Source organism: Rhinolophus sinicus, linkage group LG05 (genome assembly GCF_036562045.2).
Source record: "Rhinolophus sinicus isolate RSC01 linkage group LG05, ASM3656204v1, whole genome shotgun sequence".
Classification (NCBI taxonomy): Eukaryota; Metazoa; Chordata; class Mammalia; order Chiroptera; family Rhinolophidae; genus Rhinolophus; species Rhinolophus sinicus.
In genome coordinates, this window is record NC_133755.1 from 81,503,356 (window position 1) to 81,528,284 (window position 24,929).

Below are 24,929 nucleotides of genomic sequence, written 5' to 3' on the forward strand. Positions count from 1 at the left end.
CTATGGAGGCAGGGCCTTTCTGCTGGCCCCTGCAGCGTTGACGGGGCTCTTGTGGCAATTCAACAGATGGATATGGCCTCTGCCAACATGGAGGGGATAACACAGTTTGATCAGTGTAAGTTGGGGACAGCACGGGGTGTTGGGAAGCATACAGGTGTGGTATGAATCCCAGTCTGGAGAGCTTCCAGGAAAGGGAGACATTGGAGCTAAGGCCTAAAGGATGGAAAGGAGCAAGCCTGGGAAGGAGTCAGGGAGGGCAGCAAATGATGCAATGAAGGAACCGAGAGGAATTCGCTGGAGTGCCAAGTGAGAACGATGGTGCAGAGGAAGCAGAGCCAGGCCAGGCACACAGAGCCCTTCGGGCCATGCAGGGGAGAGTAGACAGTGATGGGATCCAGTGTCGGCTGGAGAAGGCCTTGACCTGCAGGTGGCACAGGCCAGGCTGGGCAGAAGTCCAGCTAGGAGACTACTGCAGCTAGAAAGTCAGGGATGGCAGAGGCCTGAGCTTAGGAAATAGCAGAGATGGAGACGGACTTTGGAGATAGACAGCACAAACTTCAAAGACAGATGAAGAGGAATTCACAGGTGGCTGGAGAGAGGGGGTGACTGATAGCCTGGAAAACCAGGTACAGGTGGCCCTCAGTGAGGAGGCGAAGCCAGGCAAGGGCCCACTCGAGGCAAAAGAAGCATGTCTGACTGGAGAAGCAGGGTACAAGCCTGTGGAGGAAGAGATGGAAGATATGGATATCTGCTCCAGGAACTCAGCAGAGTTCCGGCCTGAAGATCCAGCTGCCCTCCCAGTTATGCCACCTGCATAGAGGCCATTACCAGGGAAACAACCGTCCTGCCGCTGACAACCAGGAAAACAAGTGGAGGGTGAGGGATGTGCGAAATGGGTCTTTGCTTTCTTTGGGCCGCTGTCCAGCCTTGGCAGCTTTGAGTGAGCATCTAGGAGTCTCCGCCCCTTTCCCCAGCCCAGCCCCAGCCTGTCTCCAGCCCCACCAGCGTCCTGGATCCACTGTGCAGACTCCAGCCGTGAGGTCCTGAGGGTATCAGGGGAGGCGGCAGCAGCATCTTTGTGCTTTTCAGACTCTTAGCCTGTGAATGAGTAAAGGTCAGGCAGCTCCTGCCTTTGTCGGGGTGCCTGATGCCCCCCGCAGTGGGCGTCGGTGCAGATCACACTGACCAATGTTCTGACCCATCACAGATGGGAGAGAGGGCGGTAACTCCCCATGTTCTGAGTTCAGCCATCTCCAGGGAGAATTCAGAGAATTCCCATCCCTGGTTCCTTCAGAGCCAGGTAGAGGCAGGGATCTGGGTTTCTGTCATCAGAGGTACTGCTGTGATGCTGTCCAGGAAGTTCTGTTTTCCAGAAAAAGAGGGGCCTTGGAGTCTTTGGAGCGGGTGTAGAGCTTCTGGAGTCCAGCCCCAGCGTCCCTGGTGCCAAGCGGGGGAAGGGGTGGGGTTAGCCAGTGCAGCCTCTGCTTGTGGCGGGGCCACCGGCCTGTCCTGAGACACCTCTGCTGCCTGTCCCGAGAGCATGTGCTCTGCTGTCATCTTTTAATAAATCTCCTTTCCTCTTGACCAACGCAAGAGGCTTCTGTTAAGAACCCCACACAAGAGCAGGGAGCATGTGGGGGAAGAATCCCAGCGGGCCCCACAGAGGTGGACTAGGGCTTCGTGGGACGATGTAAACCTAATGGGCAAGACCCCTGGGGCTAGCGAGCAGATGAGGTGGGAAGGGAACCCAGGATGGAAAACGGGGTGCACCAGGCTGAGGGCTGAGGCTTGAGAGGACAAGGAATGGCTGCTTCAGTTTTCTCACCTGTATAATCAGGATGGTACTCGTTCATTCCTTCACTCATTCATTCATTGAACAAACATTTTCAGGCCACAATTGAACAAATGTTTTCAGATACATGCCTGAATACACCTATGAATAAGACAAGACAAGCACTCACCTCTCCAGAACTGACTTTCCAGCTGACAGGCAGGGGGACAAAACAAATGCAAAACAAATTAGTATTTGTCTGCAGGTGTGGGTGTAGCAAACGAAATACAACCAATGAGTAAATGCATAACAGAGCTGCAGGAGGAGGCAGGCAGCTACTCCTGGGGGCGGGGGTGTCAGGGCTGCCTGCGAGGAGGAGGGAGCCGAGTGGGTATGAGCACAGGAGCACCAGGCAGAGGGAACAGCAAGCTCAGGCCCAGCTCCCTCATTTGGGTCCTTGGGAGGCGAGGGGAGGGACAGACAGATCTCAGCAGGGTGCATGCCTATGGCACTCCCGTTGGGAAGGAGAGACCTTGGGACATTTAAATGACCGTGGTAGTGGGGCCAGAGAGAGGGTAAGGATGGGGGTAGGAAACATGGACTGGAGGACAGGGTTCCTCTCTGGCGAGTGCTCTTTTTCTCTGTGAAATGGGAGGTGTGGTTTCTGCCAAGAGGTTGGGGGTGGGGGGCGCCTACCTAGGGGCTAACTAGAGGCTAACTCTGAGCCTGCCCAGCCTACTGGGCACATGGGTTGGTCGAAGCGGTTCCCAGCAGCTCAGGGAGAAGGCCTAGGAAGGCTGGGCACTGGAGTACAGATGTGACGAATCTGGGGATGTGGCCGAGAGGGCAGGCAGACAGGTGGGCCCAGCAGCCTGAGGCCCAGGGGCCAGAGTGAAGACAGGAGCCCTGTCAGGGGAGGAGGGACCGGGCATGGGAGTGGATGTGGGTCACCATCTGGTGACGCAGAATCAGCGAGTGGGAGCGGCTGGGGTGGCCTCAGTAGGGCGTGTGGCCGCAGCACCTTCACATTACCAGGCAGCCAGTTCTATTCCATTATGGCAGCAACATCTTCTCTTTGGGCCTTATAACCTCAGATCTAAGCATAATCCCCGCTAGCACCTGTGAAGGAAATTTTGGGGAAAAAGTAGATTTTAAATGTGTTCAAACTGTCATAAAAAGAGATAGTCATTTATAGATTTTTATGAGTAACCAAAATTTTCACAAAGTACTTTGTGTTATGATGGGGAAGAGGAAGATGGAAAGAATTAGCAATGGGGCAGAGGAACTCAACCAGCCATGATTTGCCTGCCCTTGTCCCCTCGTCTACTCTTTAGACCATCTCTCCATGGGGGCAGACCCCGAGCCCCAAGAGCTGCTGGCAGATGAAATGGGGCTGTGGTGGACATGGGGATCCCCATCGACTTCCAAAACACCTCAGTTTCTCCTCTACTAGAGTGGTTCTTAAATCGGAGGCCAAATGAATCCAGGGCTCACACTGCCTGCGCCCCTCAGCCAATAGACCAACACAGGAGTTGGGTCGTAGAATAAGCGTTTATTATCAAAGCACAGGTGGTCTGAGAAGGCAGCGGGTTAACACCTTCAAACACTGCCTTACCATCCTCAGACCAGCCTGGGCTATTTAAGGGAAAACGTGGGCGTTCCTCCAGAGGCTGTGGGACAGTTCAGGGGTCTGCGTGGAGCCTTCCCTCTCTGGCGATGTGGCTCTTATCTGTGGTCATCACCCCAGGAGCAGTGATGGGAGTAACCTGGAAAGAATGTTAGGCCATAAAGACTGATCAGTACGTATGAGAGTGTTAATCCTAAGTTTCAGGATAATTTTATAAAGCAGGGAACGGGGACGAGACATCCCGAGCTCAAGCTGCAGGGGTTGATCTACTACTAAGCTATAGGGCAGGGAGAGGCGAGGCCTCTATTACAGGGGTCCCAACTGGGCCCTGCTTCAGTTCCAGAAGCTAGGGAGGTTCTTGAGCTGGGGCCTGGCAGAGGGCAGGGAAGATGAGGTCCCTGGGCACAGAGCTCGCATTTGTGTTCGTGATAGTGACGAGGTGCAGGCTTGGCCGTTTCCTTGACTGTAAATTCTTGTGGAGACCAGGGCCTTTGCCTGTTTGGATCATTTATCCCCCACCCCCATCCTTCAAATGTTTTCAGCCCCCCCAGCACTTAGGAGTGACAAGTACTCCACAGCTCCCCTGGCTGCCCCACTGAGGAGTGCCACTGGGGAGAGACACACAGATGGGGTCCTTTAGTCCTGCAGCCCTCATTCGTTTAGAATTTCAGGCTGACGTCTTCTCTATCCCGGTGGAGGAGACTGCATGGCCTGGGAACATGTGGCTCGAAGCCTAGAGTGGCATGCTGTGAGCTCACCGATATGTGTCTTTTCTGGTGGGAAAGGGAAGGATGGATAACACTTCTTTTTCCAGATCCCAGTTAGAATCCCAATAGGAGGAGACTCCTTGGCCAGGATGGTGGTGGGGGGAGCAAAACAGTAGACAGCAGGCTTGGTATGAGCTGAAAATAACTCCCAGCACAGGCTTGTGGGAGCACAGGCTTCCAGTGGCAGGAGAAGCTCCAATTTGGCTTGTAGTAAATATGTAAACCTGTTAAATTGACTAGCAAAGGATCTCCACTCAAGGCTCTTTCCACTCTAACATATGTTCCCAATAAATAATTCACATAGTAGATGTTAATTAGAAGACTTGGGAAGAGGGGATGGCAGCTTAAAAAGTGCACTGAGATGTTTCTTTGCCAAGAAATGTAAGCTAAAACCCCTGCCCAAATGTAGAGAAAAAAGTGCTGACTGCTGCCTCCCTCCTTCTGTCCGTTAGTCACAGGCTGCGCACACCCCCTGCCCCTGTCCCCAGCCCAGCAATGTCCCTGAAGGCAGCTGCCCAAGCACCGCTGGCTGCAGCCCACAGCCACTATAGGGGTGGACGTGGACTTCAAGAACTACAAGGAGGGAAAGGCAGTTCCTCCCCTCAGCCCATTCCAGCCAGTAGGCGTGATGGGGACTGGGAAACGCATGTGCTGAATGCAGCTTGGAAGCGCTGCTGGTGTCCTCCTTACCTGGACACTCAGAGGCGGAAGTTGGGATCAGTGGTGGGAAGATCTCAGACAACCAGAGGAGATCGCTCCTTCCCCACTTGGTTTTGGGGGGGAGGGCTCCCAAGCCCCTTGCCTCCTTTTCTCAGCAGTTTTCTCTGAAGTTGTGGTTTCTTTAGCAGATTGTCATGCAGGGTGTCACGTGGGGTCTCTGGTCCTGCTCCCCACATAAGAACGCAGGACATGGTGAGTCCAAAAAGGAACACCCATGGAGCCATAGGTAGGGGAGTCATACCATATAGTCTCGCTGGCAGCTGGGTTGGAGACACAGGAAGCAGGAGCCACACAATCTGCAACCTGCTGTCCGCTTCTCTGCCAACCAACCTCACTTGCTAAAACTGCAATCCGCTCTTGCTAGCTCAGCCACCATCTTCTTGCTAGCCCCCCATTTGCTGCTAGCGTAGCTATAGCAGTTATATTAGTGGCCAACGGCTCACTGGTTAAAGCTGACGGCCAACTAGCCACAGCTGATGGCCATCCAATCACAGTTGATGGCCATTTACCACCCAAGTGAGCACCTTTCCACGAGGGCGAGAGCTGGAAACTGCCCTCCTGGCTCTGTCCCCACACAAATCATCATTGCTTTCAACTTTGGAAGGAGCAGGGCTTCTGGGGGCCCCAGCAAGGGGCTTTGTAGTTTCATTCCTGGACAGAGTGGGTGGCTGACTTCTCCCGGCAAGGTGGCCCAGTTCATTTCAATGGAATAAGAGGGCAGCTGCCCCCATCAGGCCTGGTCAGGGGCCAGGGAGAAGTGAATTCATCTCTGAGTGAATTGCTTGCCGTTCATTGAGACAAACTGGGAATTGAGAAAGGCACAGGAAAAGTACTTTATACTCTCTGATGTCTACTCTCTATCAAATATTGGAAGAGTTTCTTAAGGACCAGAGTAGAGAAACTGCTGGGGGTGGCCTGGGCCCTGCCCCATCTGCAGGTGCTGCCCTCATGGGGCCGCACCTGCCTCCATGTGGTTCCCGAGGTTCTGTTGGTGAAGTGAGGTCACTGAGTGCTGTCTCTGCTGGTGCTTTAACCCATTTAGATGGCAAGCCAGCACCCAGTCCGGGCCAGGAAGCAGCAACACCTGGCTGGGGCCCAGACAGCAGATGGGAGAACTCTGAGGGGAGCCATGTGGCTGCCCAGGTGAAAGGAGTCCAGAAATCACCCATACCTTTTTCTCTGTGAAATGGGAGGTGTGGTTTCTGCCAAGAGGTTGGGGGTGGGGGGCGCCTACCTAGGGGCTAACTAGAGGCTAACTCTGAGCCTGCCCAGCCTACTGGGCACATGGGTTGGTCGAAGCGGTCCCCAGCAGCTCAGGGAGAAGGCCTAGGAAGGCTGGGCACTGGAGTACAGATGTGACGAATCTGGGGATGTGGCCGAGAGGGCAGGCAGACAGGTGGGCCCAGCAGCCTGAGGCCCAGGGGCCAGAGTGAAGACAGGAGCCCTGTCAGGGGAGGAGGGACCGGGCATGGGAGTGGATGTGGGTCACCATCTGGTGACGCAGAATCAGCGAGTGGGAGCGGCTGGGGTGGCCTCAGTAGGGCGTGTGGCCGCAGCACCTTCACATTACCAGGCAGCCAGTTCTATTCCATTATGGCAGCAACATCTTCTCTTTGGGCCTTATAACCTCAGATCTAAGCATAATCCCCGCTAGCACCTGTGAAGGAAATTTTGGGAAAAAAAGTAGATTTTAAATGTGTTCAAACTGTCATAAAAAGAGATAGTCATTTATAGATTTTTTATGAGTAACCAAAATTTTCACAAAGTACTTTGTGTTATGATGGGGAAGAGGAAGATGGAAAGAATTAGCAATGGGGCAGAGGAACTCAACCAGCCATGATTTGCCTGCCCTTGTCCCCTCGTCTACTCTTTAGACCATCTCTCCATGGGGGCAGACCCCGAGCCCCAAGAGCTGCTGGCAGATGAAATGGGGCTGTGGTGGACATGGGGATCCCCATGGACTTCCAAAACACCTCAGTTTCTCCTCTACTAGGAGTGGTTCTTAAATCGGAGGCCAAATGAATCCAGGGCTCACACTGCCTGCGCCGCTCAGCCAATAGACCAACACAGGAGTTGGGTCGTAGAATAAGCGTTTATTATCAAAGCACAGGTGGTCTGAGAAGGCAGCGGGTTAACACCTTCAAACACTGCCTTACCATCCTCAGACCAGCCTGGGCTATTTAAGGGAAAACGTGGGCGTTCCTCCAGAGGCTGTGGGACAGTTCAGGGGTCTGCGTGGAGCCTTCCCTCTCTGGCGATGTGGCTCTTATCTGTGGTCATCACCCCAGGAGCAGTGATGGGAGTAACCTGGAAAGAATGTTAGGCCATAAAGACTGATCAGTACGTATGAGAGTGTTAATCCTAAGTTTCAGGATAATTTTATAAAGCAGGGAACGGGGACGAGACATCCCGAGCTCAAGCTGCAGGGGTTGATCTACTACTAAGCTATAGGGCAGGGAGAGGCGAGGCCTCTATTACAGGGGTCCCAACTGGGCCCTGCTTCAGTTCCAGAAGCTAGGGAGGTTCTTGAGCTGGGGGCTGGCAGAGGGCAGGGAAGATGAGGTCCCTGGGCACAGCGCTCGCATTTGTGTTCGTGATAGTGACGAGGTGCAGGCTTGGCCGTTTCCTTGACTGTAAATTCTTGTGGAGACCAGGGCCTTTGCCTGTTTGGATCATTTATCCCCCACCCCCATCCTTCAAATGTTTTCAGCCCCCCCCAGCACTTAGGAGTGACAAGTACTCCACAGCTCCCCTGGCTGCCCCACTGAGGAGTGCCACTGGGGAGAGACACACAGATGGGGTCCTTTAGTCCTGCAGCCCTCATTCGTTTAGAATTTCAGGCTGACGTCTTCTCTATCCCGGTGGAGGAGACTGCATGGCCTGGGAACATGTGGCTCGAAGCCTAGAGTGGCATGCTGTGAGCTCACCGATATGTGTCTTTTCTGGTGGGAAAGGGAAGGATGGATAACACTTCTTTTTCCAGATCCCAGTTAGAATCCCAATAGGAGGAGACTCCTTGGCCAGGATGGTGGTGGGGGGAGCAAAACAGTAGACAGCGGGCTTGGTATGAGCTGAAAATAACTCCCAGCACAGGCTTGTGGGAGCACAGGCTTCCAGTGGCAGGAGAAGCTCCAATTTGGCTTGTAGTAAATATGTAAACCTGTTAAATTGACTAGCAAAGGATCTCCACTCAAGGCTCTTTCCACTCTAACATATGTTCCCAATAAATAATTCACATAGTAGATGTTAATTAGAAGACTTGGGAAGAGGGGATGGCAGCTTAAAAAGTGCACTGAGATGTTTCTTTGCCAAGAAATGTAAGCTAAAACCCCTGCCCAAATGTAGAGAAAAAAGTGCTGACTGCTGCCTCCCTCCTTCTGTCCGTTAGCCACAGGCTCCGCACCCCCCCTGCCCCTGTCCCCAGCCCAGCAATGTCCCTGAAGGCAGCTGCCCAAGCACCGCTGGCTGCAGCCCACAGCCACTATAGGGGTGGACGTGGACTTCAAGAACTACAAGGAGGGAAAGGCAGTTCCTCCCTCAGCCCATTCCAGCCAGTAGGCGTGATGGGGACTGGGAACGCATGTGCTGAATGCAGCTTGAAGCGCTGCTGGTGTCCTCCTTACCTGGACACTCAGAGGCGGAAGTTGGGATCAGTGGTGGGAACATCTCAGACAACCAGAGGAGATCGCTCCTTCCCCACTTGGTTTTGGGGGGGAGGGCTCCCAAGCCCCTTGCCTCCTTTTCTCAGCAGTTTTCTCTGAAGTTGTGGTTTCTTTAGCAGATTGTCATGCAGGGTGTCACGTGGGGTCTCTGGTCCTGCTCCCCACATAAGAACGCAGGACATGGTGAGGCCAAAAAGGAACACCCATGGAGCCATAGGTAGGGGAGTCATACCATATAGTCTCGCTGGCAGCTGGGTTGGAGACACAGGAAGCAGGAGCCACACAATCCGCAACCTGCTGTCCGCTTCTCTGCCAACCAACCTCACTTGCTAAAACTGCAATCCGCTCTTGCTAGCTCAGCCACCATCTTCTTGCTAGCCCCCCATTTGCTGCTAGCGTAGCTATAGCAGTTATATTAGTGGCCAACGGCTCACTGGTTAAAGCTGACGGCCAACTAGCCACAGCTGATGGCCATCCAATCACAGTTGATGGCCATTTACCACTGAAGTGAGCACCTTTCCACGAGGACAAGAGCTGAAACTGCCCTCCTGGCTCTGTCCCCACACAAATCATCATTGCTTTCAACTTTGGAAGGAGCAGGGCTTCTGGGGGCCCCAGCAAGGGGCTTTGTAGTTTCATTCCTGGACAGAGTGGGTGGCTGACTTCTCCCGGCAAGGTGGCCCAGTTCATTTCAATGGAATAAGAGGGCAGCTGCCCCCATCAGGCCTGGTCAGGGGCCAGGGAGAAGTGAATTCATCTCTGAGTGAATTGCTTGCCGTTCATTGAGACAAACTGGGAATTGAGAAAGGCACAGGAAAAGTACTTTATACTCTCTGATGTCTACTCTCTATCAAATATTGGAAGAGTTTCTTAAGGACCAGAGTAGAGAAACTGCTGGGGGTGGCCTGGGCCCTGCCCCATCTGCAGGTGCTGCCCTCATGGGGCCGCACCTGCCTCCATGTGGTTCCCGAGGTTCTGTTGGTGAAGTGAGGTCACTGAGTGCTGTCTCTGCTGGTGCTTTAACCCATTTAGATGGCAAGCCAGCACCCAGTCCGGGCCAGGAAGCAGCAACACCTGGCTGGGGCCCAGACAGCAGATGGGAGAACTCTGAGGGGAGCCATGTGGCTGCCCAGGTGAAAGGAGTCCAGAAATCACCCATACCTTTTTCTCTGTGAAATGGGAGGTGTGGTTTCTGCCAAGAGGTTGGGGGTGGGGGGCGCCTACCTAGGGGCTAACTAGAGGCTAACTCTGAGCCTGCCCAGCCTACTGGGCACATGGGTTGGTCGAAGCGGTTCCCAGCAGCTCAGGGAGAAGGCCTAGGAAGGCTGGGCACTGGAGTACAGATGTGACGAATCTGGGGATGTGGCCGAGAGGGCAGGCAGACAGGTGGGCCCAGCAGCCTGAGGCCCAGGGGCCAGAGTGAAGACAGGAGCCCTGTCAGGGAGGAGGGACCGGGCATGGGAGTGGATGTGGGTCACCATCTGGTGACGCAGAATCAGCAGTGGGAGCGGCTGGGGTGGCCTCAGTAGGGCGTGTGGCGCAGCACCTTCACATTACCAGGCAGCCAGTTCTATTCCATTATGGCAGCAACATCTTCTCTTTGGGCCTTATAACCTCAGATCTAAGCATAATCCCCGCTAGCACCTGTGAAGGAAATTTTGGGAAAAAGTAGATTTTAAATGTGTTCAAACTGTCATAAAAAGAGATAGTCATTTATAGATTTTTATGAGTAACCAAAATTTTCACAAAGTACTTTGTGTTATGATGGGGAAGAGGAAGATGGAAAGAATTAGCAATGGGGCAGAGGAACTCAACCAGCCATGATTTGCCTGCCCTTGTCCCCTGCGTCTACTCTTTAGACCATCTCTCCATGGGGGCAGACCCCGAGCCCCAAGAGCTGCTGGCAGATGAAATGGGGCTGTGGTGGACATGGGGATCCCCATGGACTTCCAAAACACCTCAGTTTCTCCTCTACTAGGAGTGGTTCTTAAATCGGAGGCCAAATGAATCCAGGGCTCACACTGCCTGCGCCGCTCAGCCAATAGACCAACACAGGAGTTGGGTCGTAGAATAAGCGTTTATTATCAAAGCACAGGTGGTCTGAGAAGGCAGCGGGTTAACACCTTCAAACACTGCCTTACCATCCTCAGACCAGCCTGGGCTATTTAAGGGAAAACGTGGGCGTTCCTCCAGAGGCTGTGGGACAGTTCAGGGGTCTGCGTGGAGCCTTCCCTCTCTGGCGATGTGGCTCTTATCTGTGGTCATCACCCCAGGAGCAGTGATGGGAGTAACCTGGAAAGAATGTTAGGCCATAAAGACTGATCAGTACGTATGAGAGTGTTAATCCTAAGTTTCAGGATAATTTTATAAAGCAGGGAACGGGGACGAGACATCCCGATTCAAGCTGCAGGGGTTGATCTACTACTAAGCTATAGGGCAGGAGAGGCGAGGCCTCTATTACAGGGGTCCCAACTGGGCCCTGCTTCAGTTCAGAAGCTAGGGAGGTTCTTGAGCTGGGGCTGGCAGAGGGCAGGGAAGATGAGGTCCCTGGGCACAGAGCTCGCATTTGTGTTCGTGATAGTGACGAGGTGCAGGCTTGGCCGTTTCCTTGACTGTAAATTCTTGTGGAGACCAGGGCCTTTGCCTGTTTGGATCATTTATCCCCCACCCCATCCTTCAAATGTTTTCAGCCCCCAGCACTTAGGAGTGACAAGTACTCCACAGCTCCCTGGCTGCCCCACTGAGGAGTGCCACTGGGGAGAGACACACAGATGGGGTCCTTTAGTCCTGCAGCCCTCATTCGTTTAGAATTTCAGGCTGACGTCTTCTCTATCCCGGTGGAGGAGCCCGCATGGTCTGGGAACATGTGGCTCGAAGCCTAGAGTGGCATGCTGTGAGCTCACCGATATGTGTCTTTTCTGGTGGAAAAGGGAAGGATGGATAACACTTCTTTTTCCAGATCCCAGTTAGAATCCCAATAGGAGGAGACTCCTTGGCCAGGATGGTGGTGGGGGGAGCAAAACAGTAGACAGCAGGCTTGGTATGAGCTGAAAATAACTCCCAGCACAGGCTTGTGGGAGCACAGGCTTCCAGTGGCAGGAGAAGCTCCAATTTGGCTTGTAGTAAATATGTAAACCTGTTAAATTGACTAGCAAAGGATCTCCACTCAAGGCTCTTTCCACTCTAACATATGTTCCCAATAAATAATTCACATAGTAGATGTTAATTAGAAGACTTGGGAAGAGGGGATGGCAGCTTAAAAAGTGCACTGAGATGTTTCTTTGCCAAGAAATGTAAGCTAAAACCCCTGCCCAAATGTAGAGAAAAAAGTGCTGACTGCTGCCTCCCTCCTTCTGTCCGTTAGTCACAGGCTGCGCACACCCCCTGCCCCTGTCCCCAGCCCAGCAATGTCCCTGAAGGCAGCTGCCCAAGCACCGCTGGCTGCAGCCCACAGCCACTATAGGGGTGGACGTGGACTTCAAGAACTACAAGGAGGGAAAGGCAGTTCCTCCCCTCAGCCCATTCCAGCCAGTAGGCGTGATGGGGACTGGGAAACGCATGTGCTGAATGCAGCTTGGAAGCGCTGCTGGTGTCCTCCTTACCTGGACACTCAGAGGGCGGAAGTTGGGATCAGTGGTGGGAAGATCTCAGACAACCAGAGGAGATCGTTCCTTCCCCACTTGGTTTTGGGGGGGAGGGCTCCCAAGCCCCTTGCCTCCTTTTCTCAGCAGTTTTCTCTGAAGTTGTGGTTTCTTTAGCAGATTGTCATGCAGGGTGTCACGTGGGGTCTCTGGTCCTGCTCCCCACATAAGAACGCAGGACATGGTGAGGCCAAAAAGGAACACCCATGGAGCCATAGGTAGGGGAGTCATACCATATAGTCTCGCTGGCAGCTGGGTTGGAGACACAGGAAGCAGGAGCCACACAATCCGCAACCTGCTGTCCGCTTCTCTGCCAACCAACCTCACTTGCTAAAACTGCAATCCGCTCTTGCTAGCTCAGCCACCATCTTCTTGCTAGCCCCCCATTTGCTGCTAGCGTAGCTATAGCAGTTATATTAGTGGCCAACGGCTCACTGGTTAAAGCTGACGGCCAACTAGCCACAGCTGATGGCCATCCAATCACAGTTGATGGCCATTTACCACCCAAGTGAGCACCTTTCCACGAGGGCGAGAGCTGGAAACTGCCCTCCTGGCTCTGTCCCCACACAAATCATCATTGCTTTCAACTTTGGAAGGAGCAGGGCTTCTGGGGGCCCCAGCAAGGGGCTTTGTAGTTTCATTCCTGGACAGAGTGGGTGGCTGACTTCTCCCGGCAAGGTGGCCCAGTTCATTTCAATGGAATAAGAGGGCAGCTGCCCCCATCAGGCCTGGTCAGGGGCCAGGGAGAAGTGAATTCATCTCTGAGTGAATTGCTTGCCGTTCATTGAGACAAACTGGGAATTGAGAAAGGCACAGGAAAAGTACTTTATACTCTCTGATGTCTACTCTCTATCAAATATTGGAAGAGTTTCTTAAGGACCAGAGTAGAGAAACTGCTGGGGGTGGCCTGGGCCCTGCCCCATCTGCAGGTGCTGCCCTCATGGGGCCGCACCTGCCTCCATGTGGTTCCCGAGGTTCTGTTGGTGAAGTGAGGTCACTGAGTGCTGTCTCTGCTGGTGCTTTAACCCATTTAGATGGCAAGCCAGCACCCAGTCCGGGCCAGGAAGCAGCAACACCTGGCTGGGGCCCAGACAGCAGATGGGAGAACTCTGAGGGGAGCCATGTGGCTGCCCAGGTGAAAGGAGTCCAGAAATCACCCATACCTTTTTCTCTGTGAAATGGGAGGTGTGGTTTCTGCCAAGAGGTTGGGGTGGGGGCGCCACCTAGGGGCTAACTAGAGGCTAACTCTGAGCCTGCCCAGCCTACTGGGCACATGGGTTGGTCGAAGCGGTCCCCAGCAGCTCAGGGAGAAGGCCTAGGAAGGCTGGGCACTGGAGTACAGATGTGACGAATCTGGGGATGTGGCCGAGAGGGCAGGCAGACAGGTGGGCCCAGCAGCCTGAGGCCCAGGGGCCAGAGTGAAGACAGGAGCCCCGTCAGGGGAGGAGGGACCGGGCATGGGAGTGGATGTGGGTCACCATCTGGTGACGCAGAATCAGCGAGTGGGAGCGGCTGGGGTGGCCTCAGTAGGGCGTGTGGCCGCAGCACCTTCACATTACCAGGCAGCCAGTTCTATTCCATTATGGCAGCAACATCTTCTCTTTGGGCCTTATAACCTCAGATCTAAGCATAATCCCCGCTAGCACCTGTGAAGGAAATTTTGGGGAAAAAGTAGATTTTAAATGTGTTCAAACTGTCATAAAAAGAGATAGTCATTTATAGATTTTTATGAGTAACCAAAATTTTCACAAAGTACTTTGTGTTATGATGGGGAAGAGGAAGATGGAAAGAATTAGCAGGGACTTAGTGCCTGCTCTGTGCCCTCTCTCTCCACTGGCCGGCAGCAGCAACCCCCATTTCCACATCTCCAACCCCCAGGTCTTGTTCACTCCAAATGGGACAGGTCGGGGGGCTCATGGGACAGACATTGAACATGCTCTTTGCCCAGAGACATATCCTGTCCCCACTGGGCCCAGGAGTGGAGGGGCAGCCCTGATGGCCTCCCCCTTCTGACTGCCTTCTGAACCCTGAGTAGAGCCTGGAGGAGGTAGACCGAGGTAGGAGTTGGTGCAAGGTGCAGGTTTCATTCGCCAGAGAGGTGGAGGGACAGCAAAGGGTAGTGGGAGCCCAAGGGAGCCTGCATGAAGTTACACTGGGAAAGGGAGGGTGAGAAGCTGGGAGAGGCTGAGCCTGAGTGGGTGGGGGTGGGGTGGACAGTCCTGGGCTCTGCAGGGCTGGGAGGCACGTCTCAGAGCTATATGACACCCACCTTAGGGGCCCCCTATTGCCCTCCACAGCTCTTGTCACGTGAGTTTTGTGGCAAGTTTTCTTAATTCCTGATGTCCTGTCCACACCCAGAGAGCCTCACCTGAGTGGTACAGAGAAGGCCTTGTCCTGGATGTGAATATGTTGTTCGTTTCCCAGGTGCTTCCCACATGCTGCCACGGTTGAGATGCCCTGCTCCACCTAGGGGACCTCCGCCCTCTCCCCAGCACCCAGCTGCTGCTTTCAAGAGTGCTAATGCTTATGTGACACTGCGGCCAGGCGCAGCTCTACCTGATCTGTATATTCTTTGAACCTCACGACAACCGACAACCCAGTGACCCAACTATTATGCCCGGTTTATAGATGGGGAAACTGAGGGACAGAGGTTAAGTAACTTGATGGAAATCACACAACCTTGGCAGTGGGGCTCTCAAGCTGGACTCTTACCCGCTCTGCCAAGTGCCTGCGAAACAGACCTGGTGAAGAAAAAGGCTCAAGCTGCAGGTCCTTTGGTATGAGACATAGGACACATACATGCAGCTGGGTCATCAGGAATGGGGTCTTTTTCTGAGAACAGATGCAAAGGACTTGAGCCAGCTGCCAGGGGAGTGGTGGGTGTCACAGGAAAAGAGCAAGAGTGCAAAAGCAAGCGAGGCCAGGGCGGTTCACAAAGAGCTTGCCACCACTTACCTGAGGCCCTCTGGGGCCTGTTCCGATGCCCATATTACTGAGGGGGGAAGGGGCCAGGCCAGCTTCTCAAGCCAGTGTGGGTGGAGGCTGAGTGGGCCCACATGTGAGAGTGCGCCCGGTGCTGGGGTGGGAGGGCTTCCTCCTTGACTCGACCATGTGTGTGCACGTGGGAGTGTGTGTTGTGTGTGCGTGAAGGTCTGCATGCGTGCCATGAGCCCTCCTGGTGCTGGCCCACGCACCATCCCAGGTCCCTGAGAGCAACCGCCCTTGGGAATCTGAGTGCTCCGACCACAGGGGCCATTGGTTCCTCCATGAACAAGCCTCCTCGGGGAGGAGGCATCATTTAGCTGGCCCTATTGCGCTTAATTATTTAAGCCACCACCGGACAGGGTTATGAAGCTGAGATTAGCCATTGGCTCTATGGCTGGAAGCGATACACATTTCCCTCTCTTTTGCCTTTTTTGTTCATCAAATTGAATCAATTTATTAAAGTTGCTCACAATTGATGATTTGTTCTGATTCTCCAACAGTTGAGAAGAGAAATGAGGCATTGGGGCCCCGGGGCCAAATTTTACTCATTAAAATGAAACCACGCCAGCCAGAGGGAGCCCAGCCAGACTGTCACATGTCACCTGCACCCTCCCACCACTGAGCTGCCCCAGCACCCAAGCCGAATGCTGCTCTGTCCAGCCTCATGGGATGGGAACACACCCACAGCCAGCTGTATACACAACCCTGGGGGCCCTCCCCCTGACCCCAGACACTTCAAACTGGAACCAAATCCTGGCCCCATCTGCCTCCCCAAGGCACATCCCTCATACCTCAGTGAGCTGGGCTGTCCAAGGCAGAACCCCACAAGGCAGAGGCATAACACACACCTCACCCCCAATATTCCACCATTGCTTCCGATGCCACACCGTCAGAGTCATAACTGACTACTGGCTAACGTTGACTGAGTGCTTCCCACATACCAGGCACTGTTGTATGAACTCACCTAATGGTGTAGATACTATGATTGTCTTCATTTTATCAGTGGAGACACTGAGGCTGGAGAAACTACGTGGCAGTAAGTGGTCGTGGCACACACAGTGGATGAACCACCAAAAGCTATTCCCAAGCCCCTTTCTCTTCCTTCCCTTACTCTCTGGCTGGAAAGCTGAAATGTTCACCTTCCCAGACTCCCTTACTGCTAGGAGTAGCCTTGTGACACAATTTTTGGCCAATAGCAAGAGGTGAAAGTCCTTGGAGCAGGCATTCCATTCCAAATTAAATGGCAAAGCCTAGCTAGAGGAGAACCCTTTGCCCTCCTCTTTCCCACTCCTTTCTGGTTGCCCTTTTCCCTTACCCTTATTTAAGGGGAACATAGATGTGATGGTCAGAGGTGCAGCAATCACCTTGTGACCATGAGGAGAAAGTCAACTATCTAAATATGAAGGATCCCAGGTCCTCAGTGACATCTTTAAGCTACTGCACCAGCTCAGGACTACCTTCTCCCAGACTTGTCTCGGGATGAGCCAAATAAACCTCTCCTTTGTCAAGCCTCTTACCATCATTTCCTGTTACTCACTGCTGAATGTGCTCCTAGCTAATAAGATTCAAACACAAGCAGTTTGCCTCCAGAGCCCCTGCTCTTAGCAACCTTGTCCTGCCTGGCACTGAATTTATAGACGTGTTTGGAGGCTCTTCATGATACTCCCTCTTTTTGGCCCCCTCCCATCCCTAACAGGACTGTTTGTCCCATGTAACTTGGCAGCTGCCTGAGCACAGCCCGTTGGCTTTAGAGTGGACACCTGACCAAGAGCTGAGTCATCCTTTCTCAAGAGCTTCAGCCAAGCCTGGGACTTGGTCTCCTGTGGGGAACACCGTGAGGCGTCGCCCAGACCCCCTGTAGGAGTGAAGGGCACAGTCCCCCAGCTGCTGGAAGTGCTGCCGACATGACACACACAAGGTGTCTCTCAGCTGTCGCCCCTTCAAGGACTGCCTTTGAACAGAGCTGCCTTGCCAAGGTCACGCCCTCTCTCCTGAGCAGCACACATCTAATGACTAACGGGGTGAAGGGGTTGTTAAAGGCCTGGTCCCCTCATTACCCAGGTCCAGAGCTTCCCATGAGATCAGCTGAGGACATTTTGGGGATGGTGTCAGAACTCAGCTTCTCCCTCTGTCCACTCCTGCATCCTCCTTTCCTCCCACAGGTGTTGATCCAGAAAACATTCTAATAAACACCCTCCACGATAGATTCAATCTCAGTGTCTGCCTCTCAGGGAGCCCAACCCACGATGCAAGAGCTGGAAGGACCTGAGATATGTGGGCTGAAGAGACCACTGTCATCTGTAAACAGAGACCACATGGCCCCGGGAGGGGGCAGATGAAGCAAGAGTCTGTGCTGATCCCTGACATTCTGGGTCAGCTCTCGGCGAAGCCCTCAGGTCCCGTGGACACCCCTGATTCCTCATAACAGCTCCCGAGAGCTGCCTCAGGTCCTGTCCCTTTGTTGACCTAACTTGAGTGGATTTCTATTTCTTGCCATCAAACTATCCTTGAATAAGAGGTGCTGCTGCTCAGCGTTTTATGAATGAGAAAACTAAAGCTCAGAGGAGAGGGGCTTTCCCTGAGGAGCCAGGTCTTCATGCCTTATTTATGTAACAAATAGTTATTGAGGACCTACTATGTGCCACGAATTGTGTCAATTTGGGAGCTCTAATGCAAGGCAAATATAATCCCTGTTATCACTGAGTTTATAATCCAGTGAGAGAGAAGGACAAGGAGACGGTTATAATACAGGGAAATACGTGCTATGGAATCACTTAGGAGGGGGACTTATACCAGGCTTGGAACCTCATGGAAGCTTCCGGAGGGCGGGTGACATCTATGCCAAGGCCTACAGGAGAGCAGAGCCCTCCAGGAAAAGGGAACAGAACGTGGAAAGGGTCAGAATTGAAAGGCAGTGGTGTGTGGAATTGTGGGGACAGAGCCAGGAGTGCAGTTTCCAGGCTCTCGGCCTCACATGGAAAGGTGCTGGCTCGGGTAGAAAATGGCCATCAACTGTGATCAGATGGCCATCAGCTGTGGCTAGTTAGCCATCAGCTATAACCAGTGAGCCATTGGCCACTAATATAACTGCTGTGGCTACGCTAGCAGCAAATGGGGGCTAGCAAGAAGATGGTGGCTGAGCTAGCAAGCGCGGATTACAGCTAGCAAGTGGGGTTGGTTGGTTGGCAGAGACAAGTGGACTGCAGGTTGCAGATCGTGTGGCTCCTGCCTCCTGTGTCTCCAGCCCAGCCGCCAGCGAGACTATAGTGGTATGACTCCCTTACCTATGTTCCTTTCTGGCCTCCCCATGTCCTGCGTTCTCCTGCGGGGAGACCCTGCGTGACAGGGATCCGCATTCTGGTCTTGTCTGATTAGCATCTTTCCCTTGGCTGGGGTGGGGGCCTAGCTTCTCGGGCCCTGTGTTCTTCTGGGAGGTGACCAATCACTGTGTCCTTACCGTAGGGTTAGGTCCATGACCCAGTCTAGCCCAATCAGAATATCTCTCAGGAGTCTGCATCTCTAACAGAGACACACCAGATGGAAGGTGGTGAGAGCTGAGGCATCTTGTGGCCGTGCCCTAGAGAGCTTGTGTCATGCGGGGGACCCTGCTCGCTGTGCCATTTGTCATGCGGGGCGGCCTGCGGGGTCTCTGGTCCCACTCCCCATATAAGAACGCAGGATATGGCAAGGCCAAAAGGAACACCCATGGAGCCATAGGTAGGGGAGTCATACCACTATAGTCTCGCTGGCGGTCAGGAGAGACACACGCAGTAGTAGCCACAGGATCCTCAGTCCGCCATTCACTTCTCTGCCAACCAACCAACCAATCAACGCAGCCCCGTAGTTACATCAGTAGCCAATTGGCTAACCGGCTGCAGCCGATGGCCAACCAATCACAGTTGATGGTCATTCACTACCAGAGCCAGCACCTCCCCACGTGAGGCCGAGAGCCTGGAAACTGCTCTCTGGGACTCTGTCCCCACAGCTTATCGTGCTACTCAGGTTGCCAGAGTGGCCCTGGGTCCCGTAGATACTGACGCCACTGTCCAGCTTTTTCTTCCATTCTGTGACCCGATTCACTGTCTCTTCAATATGTCCCTGTTCTTGTCGCACTTTTTCAGAGTCAATTTTTGGTTCTTGCAAGCAAATAATCCCAATTCAAAAATTAGTACCAGGGATTCATGAAAAACAACAATGGATATGCAAGCTACTTGGAATTGGTTTTCATAACTCCATGGGGCCAAAATCAGTAGGACCCTTGGTCCTATGATTTAACAGAAAAGAGGACACCAACGGGACACAGTGGTGAATGGCCAATCGTGCTGTACCCTCCAGCCACCTGGGAGCCCATGCCAGCTGACAGTGAAACTCTAACAGCTGCCCTGGGCCAATTTATAAGGGGCGAGGAATGCTGGGACTATAGGCTGGGTGCTTGTTCCTAACACTGGATAATTTAAAGCAAGAAAGTGACAGGCTCAATTCACAGTGTTCGCCTCAAGGCACAGAATAAAATTTAGCTCCATTATATGACCATGCTGAAAGAATCTTTTATTGCATGTAGCCATAGAATTGAAATTGCTGAAGACTGAACTTAGAGATTGAGTTTGAAGTTACTGAATTACAGTGTCAGTTGAATTCACGACCTCACCAGGTCCCTTCTGTGAAAGGGAGAGCATTGGTCAGGAAGCATTAGTATCGCCTCGGAGCGGTGATATCGGGAAGGATCACAGGACTCGGAGGACACTCAGTCCCCAAGGAGCTCACTGTCCCAGCCTTGAGCTCCCCCAGGACCCCTCACTGTTTCTCCTGGAATATCCAGGATCTGGATTGCACATGGTCCAGACGATACAATGAAGAATCAGGGGAAGAGAAGAATCATACCCAGAAAGAATTGCAGGAATTCAGTACTTTACATTTCTAGGGTACGAGGAATATGTGTGGTAACGGGTTTTGAGGGTGCCCTGATCAAGCTGAAAGGGGCAGGAGTGGGGACTGGGCTGAGTTCATTGATATGAGTATCATCACCAGAAATTTTGCATTCAGGGTGCTCTCTCAGGCAGTTGGCAGAAGTTCTGACATTTTGCAGAAGTCACTAATGAGACTCTGGACCAAACGACGATCCACACTAATTGGCTAATACGGACCAGAAAATCCCTGGCACAATCAGGGGAAGGAAGGCAAAGCGACTGGAGACAGGAACGTTGGATGCAGCTATGGATTCCTACTCCCTGTGAGGACGCTATCAGTGAGAGAAGTATAATCTTGTCTTTTTCAATCAAAAAATTAGTACCGCATTTCAGATATATAAGAGGTATAAAGAATAATATAAAAAACATGCATGAACCTCTTATCCAACTTAAGATATGAAATATGTGAGGTGAAGCAGACATCAAGATGGGATTAGAAAATGACTGTGAAGGAAAATGGGGCGAGGCAGAGGAGTGGGGAGGACCATCAGATCACTACGCAGCCTGACCCATGGGAAGGACAGAGCGAAGGCAGAAAAGTTGGGTGGCAAGAGTCCCAGACTGCAGCCCATGCAGTTCTAAGAAAGTTTCAGCAAGGCCCATGGGAGTCCTGGAGCTAAAGCCGGCACAGAACGGGCCTGCCGGGTATCCCTGCCAGGCCCAGTTGGGGAGATGTGGCCTTGACACAAATCGAGTGGACTCAGAGTGCAGCAGGGGGGCCATCAGTCAACTATGTGCCCTGCAGTAGGTGACAACCATTTTCTTGGCCACACATCAAACATGACCAACAACAACCAAACTCCTTGTTAACCGGTACCTTCAAATCTTTACAGTGAGCTCAGCTACTGCTCCAGGAATTCTGGCAGAAGGGCTGCTGTTGCAACAGGAATTCTAACCTTAGAGTGGGTGGGAGGAACCCAACACAGGTAAAGTCATCACATGAAAACTGGGGGCACAGCCATCCTCTAATAGGCAGAAGGTGGGCAGGGATGGGGCTACGGGATTCACCCAGGGGCAGAGATCCCTGGACATAAGTAACTGATCAGGGTCCCTGGGGCTGAAATGAGCAAGCAGCCCGTGAGGTCTCACCTTATTCTACAACCCAAATCCTCTAGGTTTGGTGAATAATCGGCTCCCCTGAGAACCTGTAACTGGGACCCAGAGCCTTGCAAATGCAGGAGCGGGCTGTGCCTTTGAGCAAGACCTGCTGCAACAGAGGACACGATGAGTCTTCCATCCAGCTGCTGCCCTTTACCTGGGTGCTGAGCACAGGCCAAGTGGAGGGAATGTTAGATGAGCATCTGGCTAACTCCTGGGGACAGGAATTCCACTGTGGTCGGTAGGTCCGAGCATCCCTTCAGGAGCTCAGGGATAACACAGTTCCCACCTGAATTCACTCTACACTAGGTCAGCAGGAACTCAACCCCCTCCGGCAGTTACTTCTCAGGTTCCCGAGAGAAAATCAGGGGCCTTGTGGGTGATATAATTCAGGACTTGCCACCTCAGTGAGAATCCTGTAGGTCTATGGTCTGAGGTATGTCGGAACACTCTCTTCAAAGTGAGGAGAATCTGCTGCAGCTTGAACCCCTATCCCTGAAAAAGAGGCACAATGTTTGGTGGCCTTCATTGGATTTTGGAAGCAGCTTCAACACCAACACTTCTGACACCTTTTCTAAGCAACTTGTAAGAATCCAGCTTTGAGGGGCCCCGAGCAATGGAGTCTCTGCTGGGACCCCGGCTGTGGCACAGGCCCCCCTGCCCTCAGCCCCTGCCCCGTGGTGCTCAGAGCGTCCAGGGCAGGGCATAATGCTGTACAGGGCTCCTCTGCAGCAAACCCCCTGGGGGAAAGTCCCGAAAGTCTTAGAGCCTTTGAAGAAGTGATTCTTCTGCTTTGAGGAAACAGGTTCTCGCCATGGGCTCTAGAAAACTGACCCCCTCACCCTGAGTTACCAAGCAGTTGGCAGCGTGAGATGTCCATCATGAATCAAATGTGTTGGCCTCCAGGCCCCACGCAGGGTGCACCCAGCAGCACCGGCTTCAGTAACCCTGTCTGTGAGTAACCTGAGACAGGACACTCCTGTCACATGGGAGTGGGCCTCGATACTCTGCAGCAGAAACCAGGAGTATCAGGAGGGAATATTTAGTTACAAGTAACAAAAAACACTGAATTAAACAGTAGAAAGGCTCACACAATTAAAAACAAACAAAGTTAACTGCTTCAGGTGAGGCTGGATCCAGCAGCCCTGGGATATGTTTAGGGACCTGATCCTGCCCTCTCTAATCTGCCCTCCATGGTGGTAACCTTATCCTAACATTGCCCTCTGCACCCCCCATAGGATGGCTGTCAGCATTCCTGGTACTACACTGTTTCCTCCTTCAAGTCTGGAGGCAGTGAGCACACCTCTGCTAGCAACTCTTGGGAAAGCAGTGGCTCCTTTCCCAGAATACCCTGTCTCCCTGGACTGAATCAGATCATGTGCTCATTTGTATGTCAATGCCTATGGCTGGGGAATTTCACTGATTGGCTGCAGACATCCAGGCCCTGCCCCTGGGGCTGAGAGGAGCCAACCCTATCCAAGCAGCATGACCAAGAGTCGGGGAGGGGCAGTACTCCAAAGGAAATGCGGGGCTTTATTGACATAAAGTGGGGGCAATGGACACTGTGCCCAGAAAATAGCAGGCTTTCCACAGGGGGGAGGGGAAAGAATCATGTTTGATTATAGAATCATAGTCCTGTATTTTGACTTGAATCTTATATAATATACATCTAATATAAACTCTCAGACTCCAACCATGTTCATGGAATGTTTTCTCCTCCAGAGCCTCGGCTAGCTGTGAAGAGGGGAAGGAAGCTGTGGCCTCTGGGTGGAGGGCAGTGGATAAAACCTAAGAGCTTCAACTCCAGCTCTGCTTCTCCTGAATTCCCAAACATACTTTACCACCACAAGAGTTGGCTTTTCCACCCAGCCTCCCCCTCTCCAGTGGGCAGCTGGGGGTCATAGAGGACGCCTAATAACAGGGCTAGAACCTGGGAAACGAGTCTTGGGAAAATATAGGCCCTTGTCTCAGGCTCTGCGGAGACAAAAAGCTGGAGACTTTTTGTCCTAGGGGCTCTTTTCAGACAGCAAGCCCTCCCTTTTTTTGTTACACAGGCCTACCTCAGAGATACTGCAAATTTGGTTCCAGACCACCACAATCAAGCGAGCCATAATCTTTTTGCTGGTGGAGTCTTGCCTTTAGTTTGTAGAATACGCAACATCTGTGAAGCGTGATTTAGTGCAGTGCAATAAAACGAGGTCTAACTGCACAAACATTTCACCCCAAACCCACTAATTAAATATACTCTACAAAGAGATATTTCTGCATTACGATTTCAGACGAAGACACACTTACCATCTGTTTCCTGGACTCTGCCATCTCTAGGCAGAGATTTTCATGTGGAACACATCTCAGTTGCGGGCCATGTTTGCGTGGACCAAATTGTTTTGCTTTGTTATCGTGCAGGAAGAGGGGCCGTCTTCCATCGCGCCTCGGGCTGCTGCCTGCACAGCCGTGGCCATCTGCTCAGGACGGCTCTGGTAAGCCTTTACTTTGCCCGGAAGTTATTTTTCTCTGCTGTAACTTTATTTTTCAGTGCAAGATAACCATGAGCCCCAAAAGGCACTGCCTGAAAGTCAGCCTTCAGAGATGCCCGCCCCCTCCCGCCCTTCTCCTCCAGGGCAGGGCGCTGCCCCTCCTGTGCAGGAAAGATAAACCTTCATCACATTACATTTTAGTACAAACTATAGTGTTGTATTAATTTCAGGTTGTTGTTTATGATGTACATAAACATGTTTTCCTTGTTCAATTGCTATGTTTTTCTATCTGTGAGAAATTGAGTGTCTTGGCATGGGATAGAACACACTGTAATTTTTTCAGGAAAATTAATGAAAAAATGTTTCCATTTTATAGCATTTCATCAGGGGCAGGGTTTTCAGAAATGAATTAAAGTTATTGGATGAGGGATAGGTGCATTCACACAGGCCTTATCTTTACTTCTGTGTGTGTGGGTGGGGGGGAGGTGTTGGAAGGGGGTGACTTGCCCAGGGTCTGCAGGTTCAGCCCCACCCCACAATCTGCAGAAGCCTTTTATAGCAGCTGTGGGCCTGCAGTAGCCTAGGAAACTGTCCTTCGCAGGCAGCCAGCCCCAGCTCTCACTGTGGCCTTTCTTGAGTGGTTCTCAGGATTCTGTGAGCCTGAGGTGGGCGATGGCTGGCCACAGTTTTCTCAGGATGTTTTGTGGGGTAGCCACACTCAGCACTGGTACAAGAACTGAACCTGCATTAACTCTACGAAAACCACTGGCTGTACCCTGAGACTCCCTGGGACCTTGCCCTGCCCTGCCCAACTTGGGCTGCGTCACCAGGGGGCACTGTCAGTACCATCTCAACAGCCTGGCTCACACACCTAAGGAGGCAATTTTAGCAGCTGAGCCTTATGGGCAGCCACTAGGTGACAATGCGCCTAGGGGGCCCTGAGCCTTTTGCTAAGCTGTCCCAGGCCTGATACTAGTGGCAGCAGACCTCAGTTCACAGCCAGGCCACCCTCACGTGTCCCCAGGTTCAGCACAGGCAACAACCAACTGCATATAGCTTTGTAGCTCCTACCAGGTATCCTCAGTCTGATCAGAGGCAAAGCTGAAATTGGCTTCCATGGGAGGCAACAGAAAAAACACACCCAAGGGCCAGCCTCAGACCACATCAGAGCACCACCCAATTAACCCCACAAACGGCACACACAAGAGCCTGCT

At 52.6% G+C, this 24,929-nt stretch overlaps 1 long non-coding RNA gene across 1 annotated transcript; it reads right to left on the reverse strand.

Annotated features, from left to right (window-relative positions):
* Window positions 1-19,491: 19,491 nt before the first annotated feature.
* LOC141571625 (uncharacterized) lies at window positions 19,492-23,754 on the reverse strand. Its single transcript, XR_012496536.1, has 3 exons — window positions 23,534-23,754; window positions 22,091-22,245; window positions 19,492-21,733 (listed from the first exon to the last, which is right to left on the reverse strand). It is a non-coding gene; the product is annotated as an uncharacterized LOC141571625 (long non-coding RNA).
* Window positions 23,755-24,929: the final 1,175 nt, after the last annotated feature.